Genomic DNA, 20,682 nt, shown 5'->3' on the forward strand with positions numbered 1-20,682 from the left:
ATGACAGTGCGTTACCATCTCACACCTGTCAGAATGGCTATTATCAACAAATCAACAAATGACAAGTGCTGGTGAGGATGCAGAGAAAAAGGAACCCTCTTGCACTGCTAGTGGGAATGCAGACTGGTGCAGCCACTGTGGAGAACATTATGGAGTTTCCTTAAAACACTAAAAATGGATATTCCATTTGACCCAGTGATCCCACTTCTAGTAATATATCCCAAGAATCTAGAAACACCAATCAGAAATGATATATGCACCCCTATGTTCATAGCAGCACAAATTACAATAGCTTAGATTTGGAAACAACCTAAGTGCCCATCAGAAGATGAGTGGATCAAAAAAACTGTGGCACACAAAGGATTTGTATGCATGCATATAAGCCTAACTAATGGACACAGACAACAGGGGGGTGAGGGCAAGAGTTGGGGAAGTTCGGGGGGGGGGTTGTTATGGTGGGATAAGGACACAAATGTAATACCTTAGTCAATAAAGAAATTTTAAAAACAAACAAACTGTGGTACATCTACACCATGAAATACTATGCTGCTTTAAAATGGAAGGAACTCCTACTATTTGCAACAGCATGGATGGAACTGGAGAGCATTATGCTAAGTGAAATAAGTCAGTCAGAGAAAGATAAATATCATATGTTCTCACTCATTTGTGGATTATAATGAACAACATAAACTGATGAACAAAAACAGATCCAGAAACAGAGAAGCATCGATCAAATGCTCAAACTTCAGAGGGAATGTAGGGGAGTGTGAGGGTAAGGGGGAAAGATCAACCAAAGGACTTCTATGCATGCATATATGCATAACCAATGGACACAGACACCAGGGGGGTGAGGGCATGAACAGGAGTGTGGTGGGGGGACAATGGGGAGATAAGGACACTTATGTAATGCCTTAATCAATAATGGGGAAAAAGTGAGAAAAAAAACATAGCATTGATCTCCTAAAAGCCAAATCCTGTGGTCATTTTTCAGTCCTCATTCTGATAGATACCTCTATATTATTTAACTGTTGACAGTTTTTCCTTCTTTGACCTTTGTGACACAATCTCTCTCCAGATTATCTTCCTATTTTTCTACTTTTATTTTCAGCTGCCTTCTTAGGCTATTCTTCCTGTTCCCATCCCTTAAATGATGGATATTTTTTCTTGACCCTTTTCTCACTTTATGAATACTCTCATTATACAACTTATATGACTATCAAATCTTTATCTTGTTTCCCAGTTATTTGCCCAAACTCCAAACACATATAGTCAACTCTCTTTTGGACATCTTTACCAGGAAGTCCAGCCAACATTCATACCCATTCTAAGACTGCTCTTGCTCTCATATTGTTTCAGTTGTTATAATAACTTTATAATTGGTCTTCTCACATCTAACCTCTTAATTGTTCCAAGTTTTCTCTTTAAAAATACTATAAGCATAGCTAATATTGTCACTCTGTTTAAAAACTTTTAGGAAGGTTTCCTTCTACTTACAGAATAAATCTAATCCTTACCCCAAAACATTTCAGGTATCTAATAAGATGGCCTTAATTTACCTTTCTTGGTTTACTCCTGGCATTCTCACCACTACCCAACACCTCCATCCCACCTATTCTATGATCTACCACACCTTAAATATGCTATGATAGCTCATGTCTCATCTCAATGTCTTTGTTCATACTACTTCCTCTAGCTGGAAGAATCTTCTCTCCTTCCTATTTCCAACCCATATTTTTAAAATGTCACCTTGTCAAACTATAATGTCATCTCCTGTGTAACATCTCCAGGCAGAATTAATTGTGGCCTTCTCTGAACTGTGAACTTTCTACAGACCATAACTCTATTATTCATGCACAGTGTTTTACAATTAGATATGTGAGATTGCTTTAAGGGCTAAGATTCTGCCTCAGCCTTCATGTTTAATATCTCAAACTCTGGAATCAGACAGACCTGGATTTGAGTACCAGCTATGGTCTTACTAGCAGTGTTATCATGGACAAGTTAACTAACTTCTCTAGTGTTTTCATCAGCAAAACTGAGGTAACAATGGTGTTTTAGGAAGAATAAATGAGATAATGCATATTAAACACTTGTAGTACCTGATACAAACATTTTTAAATTTCTTTATTGTTAAAAATATTAAAGATGACTCCCTTCCCCCATTCCTGCCCCCCAGGTCTTCACACACTATTGTCTATGTCCATATATACATATAAATTTTTTGGTTAATCCCTTCCCACGCCTGTCCCCTCTTCCCACTGAGATTCGTCAGTCTGTTCTATGTTTCCATGCCACTGGTTCTATTTTATTTTATTCATCATACTAGAGGCCTGGTGCACAGGATTCATGCACTGGTGGGGATGTGGCCTATGGGGATCAGCCACTGTGGAAGCGCTGCTCATCCCAGTCTGCCAAGCGGCTGTGGACCTGCCCTCTACATAGCTCCTCCCTGGTCCAGCATCTTCCATGGAGCCGGAGACTCGCCTCTCCTAGGGGACCCACTCTGGGCTGGGCTTAGGGACAATAGCACTGAGAGGCAGCAGAGTAGGCCTCAGTCCCTTGGTGACCACGAACCTGACTCCCAGCCTCCAGGGTCAGCTCTGTGAGCCCCATGGTGGCACTTGGCCTGCAGGCATCTAGAGGAGGCAGCAGGAAGCAAGGAGGAGGAGCCTGGGGCAAGGAGGCAATGATTGCATCCCAGGTTCCTGTCTGTTGGCCCAAGGTTTGCAGTGGGAGCAGCCACTCATCCCAGTCAGCTGAGCAGCGCTCCCACTGTGGTAGCACATTGACCACCACAAGCAGCTCCTGCGTTGAGCATATGCCACTGGTGGTCAGTGCACATCATAATAACTGGTCAACCAGTCATTCTGGTCATTCCACCATTCGGTTGCTTGGCTTTTATTATATAGGATAATAAACATTTAATAAATGTTAGCTATTACTATTTTTTCTGTGTCTGGCATATGGTCATGCAGAGAGTAATACTTAATAAATGGTTATTTAATAAATTTATCATAGCATGGAAAACCTAAGAACACTTACTAAATAAATAGCTTCTTTGTTGGATCTTGGGATTATTGACAGAGGCACAAAAATTGAGTTATATAAATGAATTTCTTTTTCTGTAGTCAGATCATTACAGCAGCAGCTGGGGAAACCAAAAGCTTTGTATGTGCATTTTATGTTTTGAACCTGAACCTGTTACATCTTTATTTCCAGCAATTGTAAGTTTCAAAGTGCTCATTTCTAACTTCTTTTCCTAGATAAGTCCAAAGACATTTTTTCTACTTTAACATTTGACAAATAGGATGATTCAATTATTGTGGTAATTATTTAATACAGCAAGCAATAACTTTTAAGATGCAATGGTAATTAAGCTCAGCATGCTTGAAAATACCATTCTCTGAGTCAGGTTTAGCAACATGTCTTGAAGTTGGGACATTAGAGGTTTAATTCATTACAAACTCCTCTACCAATACAAATTTAAATTAATGTCATTTCTGATTCTTACCCCTTTTCACCTATAATCCATCCTAATCTCTTGACCTCCATTTTAGTCATGAAACCCTAAAAGATTGCCTTTTATATTCATCCCACAATAATCTGTTTAATATACCTTGATAAGGAATACCCTTCAAAAATCCCAAATTCTGGCATGCTTTCAAAAGAAGCCCTATTCATTGGGAAAAGCAAATCCTAGTCACTCCCTTTACTTGGTCCTAGAAAATGTCTAGAGGAAAACATTTCTGTCAAGTCTATTATAAATGAATATGGAAACCTGACATTTGAAGTGCCATTATTATTATTAAAACATGATATGAACAAGTATTAGAAGTTTGGGAAATTAGGGTAAGGATTTATTCAAAAGTCCACTGTCCACATAAAACTAGAATTATTTTTGTATAAATTTTTTCATTCTTTTTCATTTGCTTACATTTTCTCAAAGCTGGCCTTTCACGCATTCCATACACTAAGGAGATTTTAAGGACTTTAGAAAAACTATAATTATAATTGTATGACTTCCTAGAAGGTTTTCTGGTGGCTTCAGTTTTTCAGAGAAAAACACTAATAGTAAAGATAGAATAATGTTCTAAATATACAGAAATATTTATTTCACTGCATACAAACTACCAATTCCAATACAAGGTATTGGGGATCAGCTAATGAGCTGATCTTTGGTGTCTATCTGATAACTAACCATACCCATTACTAACTTGGACAAAGGCTGGGATCAGGATGTTTCTTCAGTTTGGACTCTGAAAAAGAAATGGGGTGAGGAGAGAAGGGAATTCCCTAATGACAATGACTTCAATCTTCATGATATTAAAAATAAAAATTAAAAGGTAGAAAACATTGAAAAATCCCATTTCAATCCAAAAAGAACAATACAGTATGCAAATATTTATTTTTGTATGCAGTTAATCATGGATGATTCATTAGAACAGAAATGAGCTGATGTTTTGGGGTGTGTTAAATGATTTCAACCTGCACCATTTAGCTTCCTTTTTTTTAAATTTCCTTTTATTTATTTATTTTTTTATATATTTTATTGATTTATTACAGAGAGGAAGGGAGAGAGATAGAGAGTTAGAAACATCGATGAGAGAGAAACATCGATCAGCTGCCTCCTGCACATCTCCTACTGGGGATTTACCCACAACCCAGGTACATGCCCTTGACCGGACTCGAACCTGGGACCTTATGTGGTCTGCAGGCCGACGCTCTATCCACTGAGCCAAACCGGTTTCGGCTGTATGATTGATTTTCTTATCATTGGGTTGAATGGTTCAAATATTTGGGTGTTTAGTCACTTATATGATGTCTTTCGTATTCTATCATCATCTCTTTCAGTCAAAGGGAATGTAGTTGGAGAGACATTCTTTGTTCCAGTAAAATCATGTAAGCCCACTGGTCAATAAATAATAATAAATAGGCAAATACATAGGGTATGCAGAAGGAGGTGCATTCAAGGTGTTCTCCTATTAAGTCTTTGCTTCCATTTTAGAGACTGGAGCCTGCCAGGTTCTCCTGCTATCCCTCTGGCACATCTTAGGGAAAAATAGCTTTAATAACAATAGCATAGCACAAAAAGAAAGAATGGAAACGATCATAATAATATGGGCTTTTTGCCCCGACATTTGCCTTGCAGCAATCAACCCGATGGAGCTGCCCTATGCTTGTCAATGAGGGATTAAAAGGATATGGAGGAACCATTATATGGGGCCATTTCAGCTGTTCATTTTAAATATACCCTTCATCAAATATAGTGATCTGGGATTTGGAGACTACAGACAGCTGTGTTGCTTGAAAAGGGAAAAGACATTATAGAAAATCATATTATTGTACATTTACTGAGTTCCAGAGTATCTGGGAGGGCCTCAAAGGGCCAAGAGAGGAGAGCCTTTTTAATCAGTGCCTTGAAACACCACTGGGATGGGGGCAAACCCAAAGCTAACTAATGGGTCCAATGACATGAGACCATGACTTTGGTCATTGGTAATTTGGTTAGGGCCTTTTTTAGAGTAGAAGCACTTGTCAGGCAAGTCAAAAAGGAATATTTTTATGGAGAGATTTAATAACATCATTGACTTCACTGCTTGGCCTCAGTGATGCCTTCTGGTATTAAGGATCCATTCAAAAGCAGATGTCTGAACTTGAGGTTTTATTACAATGTCTATCCATGTCCAACATCATTCACTTTCACTCCCACCCCTCAGCACTTAGGCAAGCACATGTAAAATATACCCAGTCCAAAAATACAAATCAGACACCCATCCTCACAGCACTGGGGAAGGAGCTATGCCCTTTTGGATTGCCAAAGGTATGGGAAAATTAGGATGTTGTTGATGGAGAAAAGTTAGGGTTGCCAAAGAAGGAGGACAGTTCTACCCAGAGGTCAACAAAACAGTTGGTTTTATTATATAACACATTATTGTGAAATGGGGCATATACTTTATTGAAGCCTGATCACCACAGGCAACATACTTGCTTAATTTAAAAGGAGTAGTGTCTCACTGAGGGTGAAATGCTGAAAACTCTATGGTCAGGCAGTCAACCCACCAGGAACTTGCCCATCTCCATGCTGTGTAATGAAAATTCGCAGTGGAAAAATCTGAGAGCTGAAAGATTCTTTAGTGATTAGAAACTGGCCGTTATTCTTTGCAAATGGAGAAACTGAAGCCCAGGGGTGGACCCAAGATTGCATTACTAGGGAATCAGGTCCTCTGACTCCCAAGTGGATGCACTTTCCATTATACCACCCTACCTCTCACTGTTTATAATGCATTCATCATGATGATCCTGTCATTTGTACCCAGTTGACTTTTCAAAATGATCTGAAGTACAGATGCCTAGATGGTGTGATATCTTAAGAATTAGAGAAAATGATCATCTGTTCATTCATGGTGTGCCATGAATTTTACTGCATTTACTATTCTGCACTTTTGTATCTATAAGAACTCTTCATTAAACACAACTTTGAATTAATCTGAATAGTCTATTCCCTAGCCCTGCCAAATAACATATTTTGTCAGGAAATGGAATGTGCTCATTCCCTCGTCATTTATCTCTTGGTGTACTTAAGGGATCCATGTCTCTCTGTCCAAGAACTAGAGAAAGGAAACTGGGAGTAAAGGACAGAGGCCAACTGTCACAGTGAGATGTTTGGGACTCTATTTTCTCTTTCTGTTGCCTCCATAGCACTAAGCACAGTTTGGAGCACACAGTAATTTCCATAACTGCTGATTGGCTGATCACAGAGGTCCCCAGTCTATGATGCCCTACTGTAGATGGAAGAAAAGGCCATAGGCTAAGTAAAATAAGTCATTATAGCTTAATAGAAAGATCATAATTTTGTACTTACATGAACCTGATAATTGAGATAACATATGTAGGGGCCTAGCATGGTGTTCATCAAATGGTATTTATTATGTCTATTATTATAAGCATAAATGTATTCCATAAGGACTAATGCTGCCCAGGGGGTCTAGATCACTAATAAGATGCTGAGGGGTAAGTGGGGATAATAAAATCTAGGAGTCTTGCCCTAGCCCAGTGGTCGGCAAACTCAATAGTCAACAGAGCCAAATATCAACAGTACAATGATTGAAATTTCTTTTGAGAGCCAAATTTTTAAAACTTAAACTATATAGGTAGGTACATTGTTATGAATTTAATTAGGGTACTCCTAAGGCTTAGGAAGAGCCACACTCAAGGGGCCAAAGAGCCGCATGTGGCTCGCATTTGCCAACCAGGGCCCTGGCCGGTTTGGCTCAATGGATAGAACGCCAGCCTGTGTGGACTGAAGGGTCCTGGGTTGATTCCAGCCAAGGGCACATGCCCGGATTGTGGGCTCGATCTCCAGTAGGGGGCGTGCAGGAGGCAGCCGATCGATGATTCTCTCTTGTCATTGATGTTTTTATTTCTCTGTTCCTCTCCATTCCTCTCTGAAATCAATAAAAATGTATTTTTAAAAAACCTAGGATCTGCTAAATGCATGACATTTAGGAGGGTGCGGTTAGGAAAAATAACTAAGGAATTTGCATTTCCTATACTTAAGGAAAACTTGTCAGTAAAGCTAAGGTGCTCAAACTTTCTCAAGACCAGGTGCAAGGTCACTTTTGCCACTGTGGAGTAGTCCCAGATGGTTTTCAGTGCCTCGCTGGACTTTTGGTGCACTCCTTAGTGGGGAAGGTCAATGCCCTCAAACTGAATATTAGCTAGTACTTGAGGGAAGCTTATTGTGATGCTCTACTAATCTATTCCTGAATAGTACCCATGTTCTACAATTTACTTAATTCTCACCTCTAAGGTCCTAATTAAAGCTCACCCATCCTGTGTGCTATGGCCCCAGCACATTTCCATCAACTAACACAAAGACTAATTTATCCCAGCTGATCCAGATGTAATACTTTCATTTTAATGAACCCTCCATGCCAATTTAAAGCAACTTGATAGAAATATCTAGCACCTGAGTAGGCTGGTAGGGGAGTGATTCAGGGACATATAGAAGCATTTTAGTTGTCCTCAAACCACACTATGTAGGCAGCTGTGCTTTAGATCATTCTGGGAAGTCAAATGGGTACAAATTATAAAAATAAAAATATGGAAAAATTGCCTACTCAATCTATGTGGAGGGCCTCCCAGCTGTCACTTTAATCTAATTCTGCAGACATTTTGAACACCTACTCTGAACCTGGCACTGTGTTTGCTGCTGTGGATACATCTTGGAGCTCCTAGTTCTATGGTCCAGCTGGGACCCCTAACAAAACTTGGAGCTGCTTATTTGATTGACAGAGAAGCTAAAACAGCAGAAAAAGCTGGCAGCTGTTTGCTTATAACCACTTAGCAACAGAGACTTCCTTCCCTAGTTTAACAACTACTTCTTTTTGTTTTAAACACAAAGATAAATGTCTCTATGTGAAAGCACCTAATCTTAGAGGTAAAAGCTAAACAAAGAGCAAGTTATCATATAAGTGAAGTCTGAAGTGGGAAAATTGCTAGTCTTTTCCCAAGCAAACCAATATTGTCCCTGCTGCAAGGCCTTCGAAGAGGAATCTGCTTATTAAACCTGTTTTTACCATGACAATTCACAACATTATTATGCACTAGCAAGATCCCTAGAAATAAGAGGCAGCAAATCTCAGATAGTTTAACTGGAATATTTTATCCCACTGGTAAGAATCAAAATCCTGACTTTGATGGAATGGTAAACTACTCAAGCCAGAAAGAACCTTAAGATCATTGAATCTTCATTTTCCGATGACTAGACTAAGGCTGAAAAAGTTCAAGTAACATACCTGTGGCCACATATCCAGAAAATGACAGGGCTGGGACTAGAATCCAGAGCTCTTGAATGCTACTTATTCATTTATCTAGTCAGTCAACTAAATTTCTTGAGTGCCTACTGTATGCCAGGCATTGTGCTGTTTGTGAGGTAAGGGCTTTACAAGTGCTCTCTATTCTTGCCCTTATAAAGCTGAGGGAGACAGACATTGAATGACTGACTTGTTAATTATTTCTAAATATTTTGCATGCTGTGAAGGATAAGTACAGGATGCTATGAAAGCCATCTAGACTTGTTGAGGAGCAAGATAAGTCTCCCTGAGGAAGTTAGTCATGGTTTAGACTAAGAAATAGAAGATGAGGTGGAGTCCACTAGCTGGGTAAAAACTGTCCATGTGGTTGGGGGTAGAGATTCAAGGGGCAAGAACATTTTAGATAGCATATATAAAAGTGCAGGCAGGCTAAAGCTATCCCAACTCCCCCATGCTGCCCTTATCAGAGTTCCGACATCCTCCCTTTTTATAAAACAGCATGATCTCCAGTATATTTTATTTCTGTGGGTATACCAGAGAAAAAGATATCATAGCCACCTGGACCTATTAAAATAATTATGAAATCACTTCTCTGATTAAACGGTTATTTTTACTTATCAGTGCCATACATCCAGGCAGATAATCAGTGTTTCAAGCTTCTAAAAATGTCACATCCTCATCCTTTTGCATGGCACTGGAAAATAAAATGAACTTATATTCATAGGGCAGATTTTAAGTGCTGCTCACTGAAAACAAGTCCATAGTTTGAAGTAGAACTAAGAAATGGTGGCATTTTCACAGATGTATGCAGAAAAGGATATGCATAGCAATATGTCAGCAGATTGAGACCAGGCCTTAACCCCTTCCAATTTTCACTAGAAGTGCCCTGTCCACAAGGGCAAGCAACTAAAATGATATAGCAGGTGCTAACCTCACAAGGGGCTTAGAGAGTTCTCCATCCCAGATGTGGAAGGACAATTTTGATGCTCTCAGAAGTCCTTGTTTTTGTCATGTCACCTTGAAGGTACCTACAATCCAGTAATCCCCCACAACCCAATTTTACCTCAAATTAAACTGCTAATATAAAATTGTGATCAGTTGCATGCAGTATAATAATAATAAAAGCTACTGTTTTAGGCACTATATGTTTTATATGCATCACATCATTTAATCCTCACAGCAGCTCTTTGACCTAGGCTCCAGTTTTGCCATTTTCGTAGCTGAGCAAACTAAGCCTCTGAGAAGCTGAACAATTTGGCCAAGCTCACACAGATTATAAATCTTCCCCCACAAGAATATAAGCTCCACAAGGCCAGGGATTTGTATCTGCCTTGCTCACTGCCATATCCCCAGCATCGAGAATAGTGATTGGCACAGAGCAAGTGCTCAGTAAATATTTGGTGGAGTTAGAGTCCAACCAAAGCAGTCTTCTAGATTCTCCTTACCCAATAAACACACTGCCTCCAATATCTCTATCCTTTTAAGTCCTTGTAATCTCTTATCTGGAAACAACTGTGTGCTCCTAACTGCTCATCTTCATTGCCATTCTCAGGCCTCCCAAATTTTGTAATCTTCCTGACATAATACTTCAGCTTAGGGACACCCCTAACTGAATAGCCTTCCACATGCCCAGGCCCTGCTTAGTCACCATTAGGGCATTTCAGATAGTTACTGCTTCACATCCTACTTCTGGCATTTGTTACTATAGGATGTTGGTCAGTTATTTTAATTCTCTGAGTTTCAAATTTTTTTATCTGTAAGATGGGAATCATGTGAAAAATTGCTTGTCTTCTTGATTAACACAAAGGTATCCCAGATTTCCTACTACTGTTCCACCCCTAATAGCTTACCACCCCTTGCAAAAGTCCTGCATTGAGAATTTGCTTGACTTTCCAATTACTAAGGAATCTACTTACATTAATCAAATATGCAGAATTTAATGATTTCTTACCTCTTTTGAAGAGCCATTTGTACTATTTCTGCCTTTACCCCTACGTCTTTTTATGCTTAAGATCTAGAAATGAAAGAATGAACAGGATATCTTCTGTCAGGGAATTTGATGATCAGAGGTTGAAACCATGAATAATAAGTATTTGAGAAGTATTAGCTATATAAAGCTGTTAGATTGTTGGTAGAAACTAGAAGCACTTCTATGAATAATTCCTACGTATTTATCCCTTTCATGTTTTCCTTTTCTGAAAGGAAGCACTCCACTAAAATTAGGAAAATAACTGACTCTGTTTTATAGCCATAAATATTCCATTCATTTGCTTCTTGTGTCCGTCCATTTTCATGAGTAACACCATGGGGCTTCAGAAAAATAGTGCTATACTTGTAGATGAAAATAATGCTGTTCTCCTAGCATGAGCAATAACCCTCACAGGTTGCTACCATCTGAGTGCCAGAGGTCTGCACAGAAGTCCAACTGGTCCCCTTAAAAACAGGCCAGTGATTTTGGCCTCGGCAGGGTAGGGAATTTCCAGTTTACAACTTCTCTCATCATCTCTGAGCCCACCACTTTTCACAAACAACAACAGAGTCATCCCATGTCACATTCCTAATCCTCACGCTACTCCTCAAGGACTCTACCCAAAAGGAATTTTACAGTCAGACCTCAAAGATATTGCAGGTTTGGTTCCACACCACCACAATAAAGTGAGTATTGCAACAAAACAATCCTGTATAATAAAAGCCTAATATGCAAATCGACCGAATGGCAGAACAACCCATGGAACAACCGGTCGCTATGACATGCACTGACCACCAGGGAGAAGATGCTCGATGCAGGAGCTGCCCCCTGCCCGCAGGCCCCAGGCCAGCCAAAGCAGGTGCCAGCAGGGGCTCACCTGATCACCCCGTAGAGGGAGGTGGCCAGTGGCGGTGGCGGGGGGCAGGACCGGCGAGTTGGTGGTGCCAGGTCAGCCAAGGTGGGTGCCAGTGGGGGCCCCCTGATTGCCCCACAGATCAGCCCTGATCACTGGCCAGGCCTAGGGACCCTACCCATGCACAAATTTTGTGCACTGGGCCTCTAGTTCATATTTTTGCTGGTGGAGAGTCTTGCCTTCAGCTTGTCAAAAACACAACCTTTGTGAATCACAATGAAGCAAAGTGTAGTAAAATGAGGTATGACTTCACTTTCTCTTCTAGAATCCAATCCACAAATGTTTCTGGCTCTGGAATACCGATGGTATTATTATAACTAGAGTGGCAAAGTGATATGTTGAGGCAATAACTACCTGTTGGATAACCCACTTCAGGGCGAGCTTCTTAGAGAAAATTATATTCCAAGCAGGTAGAAAGCAGTGCCATCCCTGCTCTCTGAAACTGATTGGGTGACAATCCAATTACATTTATTGATCATTACATACATTGTGGCAACATACTGGGATTAGGAAACCCTTCAATTCAGGGGAGTGGAGTATTTCCCTCAGCACTTAGTCCACTCCTAATAGGATCTCAGAGCATAAATAAGGCAATGGCAGCTAATAAAATAATTACTCTGTTCCTTAAGAGCTAAGGTATTCACAGGCAAATATGTTATAACAACAATATGCCAGGAAATAAGGTAAGTGTATACAAGTGGCAAGATCTTTTCTAAAGATGCATAACTGGATTGTAAGCTCAAATAGCAAATAGGTATTGAGGGCCAGGATAATTGGTCCTTTATCTTCTCCTTAGAAAAACAAAGGTTTATTTGCCCTTTAAATTGACCAACAAAATCAAATTGGCACCCTGTGGTATGTGTTGAATACATAATCAGAAATCTGAAGCAATAATAACAAAAACATAAAAAGGGGGAAAACCAAAGTAGAAAAATAAAAAAACTTGAACAGTGTAGAAAAAAAACAATGTAGGAAAATAATGTAGTTCAAATAATACCTCCTCATTGTGTAGCAGATCCCAGAGCAGTCACTCCTGCTCCTGAAAGCTGAGGGTCACCAACTGGCACCACAATTCCTCAAAAGCATAGGCTGCTTGGCTTTGGGGTTGACCCAGAAGAGGGGAGGAAAGGATGGGGCATGGCAAGGCCAGAAAGTAGGTGACTCTCCACCAAAGAGGAATTCACAAAACTTTGAAAGCAAAAGTAGTACTTGAGAAAAGTAATGTCTTGTGGCACTCGAAATGTCTTTTAAAGTATATTCCCTGTAATCCTTCCAAAGCTGCTCATGCTGAGATCTTCAGAGGAAATGCACAACAAAAACCTCACAATACATAAGCATATAGCAATCCAACCTCCAGAAAAGAAAGTCGGTGCCTGCTAACTGATGAACATGAAGCACAGTAAATTAAAATTAAAAAAAACAAAACAAACACCTTCTTCCTGATTTCTAATTTTGATGATGGTCAGACACATAAATATTTATTTAATGAGTACAGCACATTGATAATACTTTTCTGTATTAACTGGATAGATGAAAGAGAAGGAAAATTGCATTATCATTCAATTATTTTTTGCATCAACTATATTCACATGTTCTACTCAGAGAAATTACTAATTATGCACAAAATAATTTTGACTTAGAAGTCTCAGAACACTTCATAGAAATTCATTGTTTAGAATGATTCAGGTGGTCAAGATCAATAAGGAAAAAGATAGAGACACAGAATGAGTCCCAAAGAATACTTCCTTTAAAATGTCTTACAGCTTTAGGTTATTATCTACAGATCACCTTCTCTGCCTTTAACCAGGAATACATGGAAGCCTTCCTGAACAAATAAAGTGCGTTGGCTTTCCAGAGAGGATAATTCTTTCACTTTTTTAAGGGCTTCTCTTAGTTTTTTTCAAGACTTCTACAGACCAAGAGACCATAATTAAAGGGAATATATGTTTTGTTTCCTCTGTATCTCTCCCAGGCACCTACCAAAGGACTCTGCACTTGGTGTGACCTCAAATGACATTACTGCCTGGCCGACACTTATATTCAGTACCACCCACTCCATTCTGGAGCTGAGACTCTTTAGAGACAGATGAAAGCCAACATGGGAATGAACATTGGCCAAAGTCGGAGCCTCAAGAGGGAAGGATAGAAAATCATAGTCATAGGGTCACTGGGTCTGTAGCACTGCTTTGGGGAGCCTAAGCCCCATAAAGATTGATCTTTAACCAACATCATCAGAGGTTTCCTTTAAAGGGCAAAAGAGACAACTAGGTCCCAGTTGTGAACAGAAACAATAATATAAAATTAAATACTCACAATTGAGTAATTGCTGGTACAGTTGGCTGCTTTTCCCCCAAGAGAAGGTGTCTTCTATATGATTTCTGGAGCATTTAATCAAGTGCAGCTATAATAATTATTATTCCTATAATAACAGTATTTCTACAGATCTTCATATTTTTACATGTTTTATACTCATTATGGCTAATACACAAAACATCTCTTTGGGGTATATAAATACTGTCCTTGCCAGTATCTCACTGCTAGAGAGAAGTGAGAGCTCAGGAAAAGGTAAAGGAAAAGTCACAAATTGAGTCAGCAATGACATTGAAAACAGAACTGGAGCCTGGCTGCAGTGGCTCAGTGGTTGAGTATTGATCTATAAAGTAGGAGGTCACGGGTTTGATTCCTGGTCAGGGCACATGCCTAGGTTGAATGCTCAATCCCAGTAGAGGACATACAGGAGGCAGCCAATCAATGATTCTCTTCATTGATGTTTCTATCTCTCTCTCTCTTCCTCTCTGAAATAAATAAAAATATTTTTTTGAAAAGAAGACAGAATTGGAGAATTCTGCTTTCCAGTACCAATTTATATCATCAGCGCATTAAGAACTTATGCTCTGAACCGTATACTGAACCTAACACAATATTAACAGAACATTTGTTATGTATTTTTCCTGGCTCTCCAAAGGCTTCTCTTCCATAGGTAGAAGTTCACATTAACATTTATGAGGCAAGCAGTCCACAGCTTGGTTGATGCATGCTATGATGAAATGTCAAAATGGGTACTCAGCCCAAATATTGCTGGCACTCAGAGAAAGAATAGGTCTCTTAAGCAATGAAATGGACATTAAAAGCTCCATGCAGGAGGAAACTTCAGGAAGGTTTTGAAAGGTGGGCAAGAATTGGAATGGTAGACATTTGGGAAATGGCATTCCAGGATGGGGATACAGTATAGATAAATTCTCAGCAGTAGGAATGAGTATGAAGTATGTCAAGCATAGAAAGATCAACTAGGCTGGGATGGAAAGTTACTACTGGAGAATTGTAGGAGACAATTTTGTATAGAACATAAGCCCTACTGATGGCAGACCATGGGGTAGAAAACAAATATGTACTATTTATGGAGCATCTACTATGTACAGCTCTGAACATCATATTTTTCAAATGTGAATTTCAGGCTGAAGGGTTTCAGACCATAAGGAGCCCAATACCTGAAATAAAACACAATGTGTACTCAATTACCTCACTCACATGTCCTTGGCCAACCTTTGAGGACTTACTGAAGTGTTTTTTATGACTAAATATACAGCTTCTCTCAGGAAATGCCAATGTTATCTGAAAATACGAAGCCTTTAATTTTGCATGTCATTGCACAAAGAGAATTAGAGGCCTAATTTCTCTTCCTTTTGAAGCAAACAGACAACTCTGACGTGGTCAGATGTATTCACTGAAAGCACATAAAAGTTACAAGTTTAATACATGATTGAGCAGCAAAGTGCTAGAGGGGGCTTCTTTGTCTACAGGTAAAATTGCATTCTATGAGATATACATGTTTACTTAATTCTAGCTGTTTCTATCTATTTTTAGTCAGATTCTTTCCCATGGAGCCAGTTAAGTGCTTTGGGAGACACAGTCTTACTTTCAAACCACTGAAGGATCATCTGCAAGGTCCAAGGAAGAGGACTCAGCTGTTCTGTGTGGTTGCAAGACATTAAAGTAGGAATCTATTGGAATCATGCTTTGCACCACTGGTTTTTCAAAATGCAAATTGACTGAGTTCTAAAATAAGATGTGTAATCTGCCTGGCATACAGGTGGCCTGGGTACCAGAGCTGTCCATTAAAGCACATATACTCTAGGCTGGAACTGAAGGACTATACAACACTGAACCTAACCCCATGGATGCTCATGCTTCCATTGAAAGATTCATTCACAGTCCCAACTCAAAAGTTCAGTAACACATATTCCCTAATCACCCCCATCTGAGATAGTGCGGATAAAGATTCCTCCAGTTCCCATCCCCAGGTGGCAATTCAATGACACAAGCTGTATTGAGGGAGGGTTAGTTCAAATGGAGGCTAGGGCGATCTAGGGAGAAGGGATAGATTGGGAAAAGAGGAGAAGGAATAAGATGGGACTTCTGCAGAAGATAAACAGTGAGGACACAATAGTTTTAGACCAAACTAGTGCTAGGTTTGTGACAGGGCATGGAGCTACAATGGTATAAGGTGGTAAAGAAATACAATGTAATTAGTGACTCTCAACACACATGCATATACTTGATAACAAATTTAAAAGTTCTATGAAACAATATTTCCTTACTACATGGATACACTTAGACATTTTCCTATTTTATTTCATTTATTTTCTACAGGCTAGGCCATGACTACTACATTGATTTCATAATCCACTAGTGGCCTGTGCACTACAATTTGCAAAAACACTACTATAGTTAAAGGGAAGGAGGATTAGTTTCCCCTCCTCCTTCCCTTCCTCCCTTATCAGTCATAGGCTGTAACCTAGAACAAGTCAGAAGTGTGGTTGAAGAAACTGGGACTAGGATAAGAGTGATGAAGGTGGGTTCCAGGTAATACATAAGAAGAGAAAAGTGGGGAGTAAAGGTGAGGTTTTGCTGTCTCTGGGCCAGCCCTAGAAAGAGGTCAAATCAAACGGAACTTAGCCTTTTCACAAAGATGGCACCAAAAGAGAAGGGAGTCCCTGCCCCTCCCAAAGCCAAAGCAAAGGCTTTGAAGGCAAAGAAAGCAGTGCTGAAAGGCATCCACAGCCACACACAAAAAAAGAGAAGATCCACATGTCACTCACCTTCTGATAGCCAAAAACACTGAGGCTCCAAAGGCAGCCTAAATATCCTCAGAAGAGTATCCCCAGGAGAAACAAGCTTGACCACTATGCCCTCATCAAATTTCCCCTGATGACCAATCAACCATGAAGAAGATAGAAGACAACCATACACTTGTGTTCATTGTGAGTGTCAAGGCCAACAAGCGCCAGATCAAACAGGCTGTGAAAAAACTCTATGGCATTGGCATGGCCAAGGTCAGCACCCTGATCAGCTCTGATGGAGAAAAGAAGGCATGTATTTGGCTCCTGACTATGATCCTCTGGATATTGTCAACAAAATTTAGATCATATAAACCGAGTCCAGCTGCCTAATTCTAAATATAAAAATTTTACACTATAAAAAAAAAAGAGGGAGGGAGGGAGGGAGGGAGGGAGGAAGGGAGGGAGGAAGGAAACTTAAGAGTAGAACATTACTTCTCCAGCATCTGGCACAGTACTAGATACTGTTAAGTAAGTATTTCATAAAAAATATATCTGCTGAATTGACACACATAAGTTAAAGGCTGTTTGAACATTCATCTCTGATAAAAACACAGTGAAGGTCAGAACCTGCTTTTGGCAAATAGCAGTGTTCAGAGGGTTTGTTGTTACCTTCAATTTGTCTCAGCCCTAATAGCACCTAGCACTGCCTTCAGATGGCAAAAGACCCCCATTCTATGGTGCCCCCAAATAGACAGTCACTCTTGTAGGAGATAATGAAAGACTCAGATCTTTCTGACCACTATTACCAGCCCTCAAAATTTATCTGACCTGTGTCATATTCCCTCTGTGCCTGGTTCTCAGAATTCATCTAACAAACCAGTCCATACTGAAGTAGTCATGAGTAATACTGACTGCATGTTCTTCTTGCAGGCCAAATTTGTCATTTAACAGGGAATTTCACCATCCTAGCCTATAGAGGTGGGTGTTTCACACTTTGTAGTAGTCAATGGAGAAAACAACTGAAGACAAGGAGGCTTTCTAAGGACCATCAAAGCACACTATAAGGCAACTAGTTACTCTGCCTACACATTGGCAGTTTCCATTAACTATTACACAATGACTCCCACCCCAAAGTATTAAAGTTGCTAGTACAGAGTGAGTACTGAATAAATGCTGGTTGAATTAGAATCTAAAACATTTAGGTGGGTAGGCACAGGAGGTAACTTTCATAGGACCTACTAGACCAGCACTATCTGTGATGATGGAAATGTACCATGTTGTATGTACTATTCAATATATGTGGCTATGGATCACTTGAAATGTGGATAGTGTAATTTTATTTAATTTCAAATAATTTTAACTTAAATAGAAATTTATGGCTACCAAATCGGACAACATGGGTCTAGAGAGTCACGAGACATAGGAAACACTTAAAGTGAGTGCCTATCTCTCATCAGTGCCCTTGTTAAAAAGCTGGGTCTTTTTCTAAGTTAGCCTGAAGATCTGAAATTCCTCTCTTCCAAGCGATGTCCTTCTGTTTTAGAAGAAAGGGGGGCCTTGTTTCAGAAGGTTTTGTTTTCAGTTCAAGCTATAGTACCTGTCACTCCCAATTGAAGTTCCTTTAAAATGGAGAGTAGCTGGACCCTGCAATGTCCTGTAAGAGCCACTGAGGTTTGCCTGAATGTAATCCCTATGCTTGAAAAGACAAACACCTCTGTCTTGACTTCCTTGACACAAAGTTCTGCACCAACCCAGAATTTCCTCCCAAACCAAGGTTGGGTATTTATTTTTAAAAATTCTAACCAATTGAATTCAAGATAGAAAAACTTGCCTTTTTTTCCTAGAGGAAAAATGGGTTATTTGCTCTTCAAGCTTTTGGAACATATTTAAGGGAACTATATCAAATTTTAGTGCAGCAATAAGGTGAACTGTTTTGTATAACTACCAATCCAGGGTATTATGAAGATGGCTTTTCAAAGAGCTGCCTCCCATCAGGATTGCATTGGGAAAAATTTATAAGGCTGCTTGCAATTTCTTTGAAGTCTACTAGCAGGCAGGGATGATAAGGACCATGGATCTCTGGAACTCATCAGAAATCAATTAATCTACTTGTAAAATGAGTAGGCTATTTGCTTCCTGACAACAAAGGGCAATGAATCAGCTTTTTCACCTTAGAAAATGACACACTGCTTGAGTTAGAAGGTAGAATAGAATAGTTTCCCAATTCTTCTGGTGCTTCATTCTTTACCAGAAAGCATTAAGCTGCCTCCTCTCAGCATCTTCTTCCTTTTTACTTCCTCCCCATAAAATCTAATAAGTAGTAAAGATACATGGTTTGAGATGATGATACCAGGAGAGAAGAAAATCATTCCAGTTATTTCATCCCCTAAAATCTAGGTCTGTGAACATATTGAAAGAACCAAGGTCAGTATTAAGAATCATTTGTATTGCCTAAACTGTAAATATGCTAAAGATGCATTTGGAACAATTGAATAACTCTAGCCAGAGTATTTATTACCTAATTATTGTCATCCTGGAAAGTGTAGGGCTAAAGAATTAAGTACCCTGACAAATAATTCCATCCTTTACTATTCTCTTCAGCATTTTTGTCATAACTTGGATAATACTAACCAAGGCAGGCTAATCAAATTTGTAGATAACACATAACTAGAGAGGCAGCTAATAAGCTCATTAAACAAATCAAGATTTAAAAGGCTGGGTCAGAACTCTGAGGGCATTTTAAAAGCATAAAAGGTACCAAAAAGATGTTTAGGTACCCCCCAAAAGGTCAATCAAACTATAGAGCGGATTTTTGCACTATTTTGAAGGCAGAAGTAGGTGACCTAGGACATTGCACTCCATTTTAAGTATTTGATGCTAAGAAATTCAAACAGAATGGGAAATAAAATCATGTCTTCAAGACTGACAATGTACTTAAATATTTTATGTTTATATGGTTTTGTTTTTTATTATGAAATATTTCAAACATATATAAAATAAGGTAACAAGCTACCATTAATTAGCTTTTAAGAATGATTTTTATTAGGAGCCCAGCTCACTCTCACCCCCCAGCACAAGCTACAAAAACTATTTTTAATGGTTTTCAAGCATTATTCACCATGGCCAAGACATGGAAACAACCTAAGTGTCCTCCAAGGGATCATTGGATAAAGAGAATTTGGTCCATATATATAATGGAATACTACTCAGTCATAAGAAAGGATGCTTTGGAGAGAAACCAAGATGGTGGCATAGGTAAACACCGGAGATTGCTGCCTCGGACAACCACTTCAAAAATACAACTAAAAGACGGAACAGACATTACCCAGAACCACAGGAAGGCTGGCTAAGGGGAAATTCTACAACTAGAAGGAAAGAGAAAAGCATACTGAGACTCAGAGGAGGCACAGTGTGGAAAATACCAAGGTGCGGAGGTGTGTGCGGAGCAGGCTGGTGGCTGAGGGCACAGTTGCCTTTTTCAATTGGGAGGGAGCCTCAGGCTCTGATCTACAACTAGGGAAAGAGAAAAGCATACTGAGACTCAGAGGAGGCACAGTGTGGAAAATACCAAGGTGCGGAGGTGTGTGCGGAGCAGGCTGGTGGCTGAGAGCACAGTTGCCTTTTTCAATTGGGAGGGAGACACAAGCGCCCGTCTGCTCTGAACTCCAGTTCCAGGCAAGTCTCTGGGGACGCAGACTCATAAGGGGAGAAACTGGACTATCTGGCAGTGGGTGATCTTGAGGGTGGCTTTCCCTCAAAGGTGCTTGCAGCCTTTACAGGACACTGAGACTCTCGGCTCCTTATGGCAGGGCTGAGACTCCGCCATAGCTGCTTGCTCCGCCCATTGATTCCTTGAGACCACGCCCCACCCAAGCTGAAGCAGAGGCTTTTGCAGATGAATGCCCTGGCCATTTGCAGCCTGTA

The 20,682-nt window shown here is 39.8% G+C and overlaps 1 protein-coding gene and 1 pseudogene across 1 annotated transcript in view; both read left to right on the top strand.

The window, feature by feature from the left end:
• The window catches only part of LOC102760415 (glutamate receptor 3), a 158,178-nt gene that overhangs the window by 52,966 nt on the left and 84,530 nt on the right, over window positions 1-20,682 (top strand). The gene's annotated exons all lie outside the window — the stretch shown is intronic.
• On the top strand, window positions 16,465-17,129 carry LOC107182040 (annotated as a pseudogene).

The sequence above is a fragment of the Myotis davidii genome, unplaced genomic scaffold, assembly GCF_000327345.1.
Source record: "Myotis davidii unplaced genomic scaffold, ASM32734v1 scaffold114, whole genome shotgun sequence".
NCBI classification, from domain to species: Eukaryota; Metazoa; Chordata; class Mammalia; order Chiroptera; family Vespertilionidae; genus Myotis; species Myotis davidii.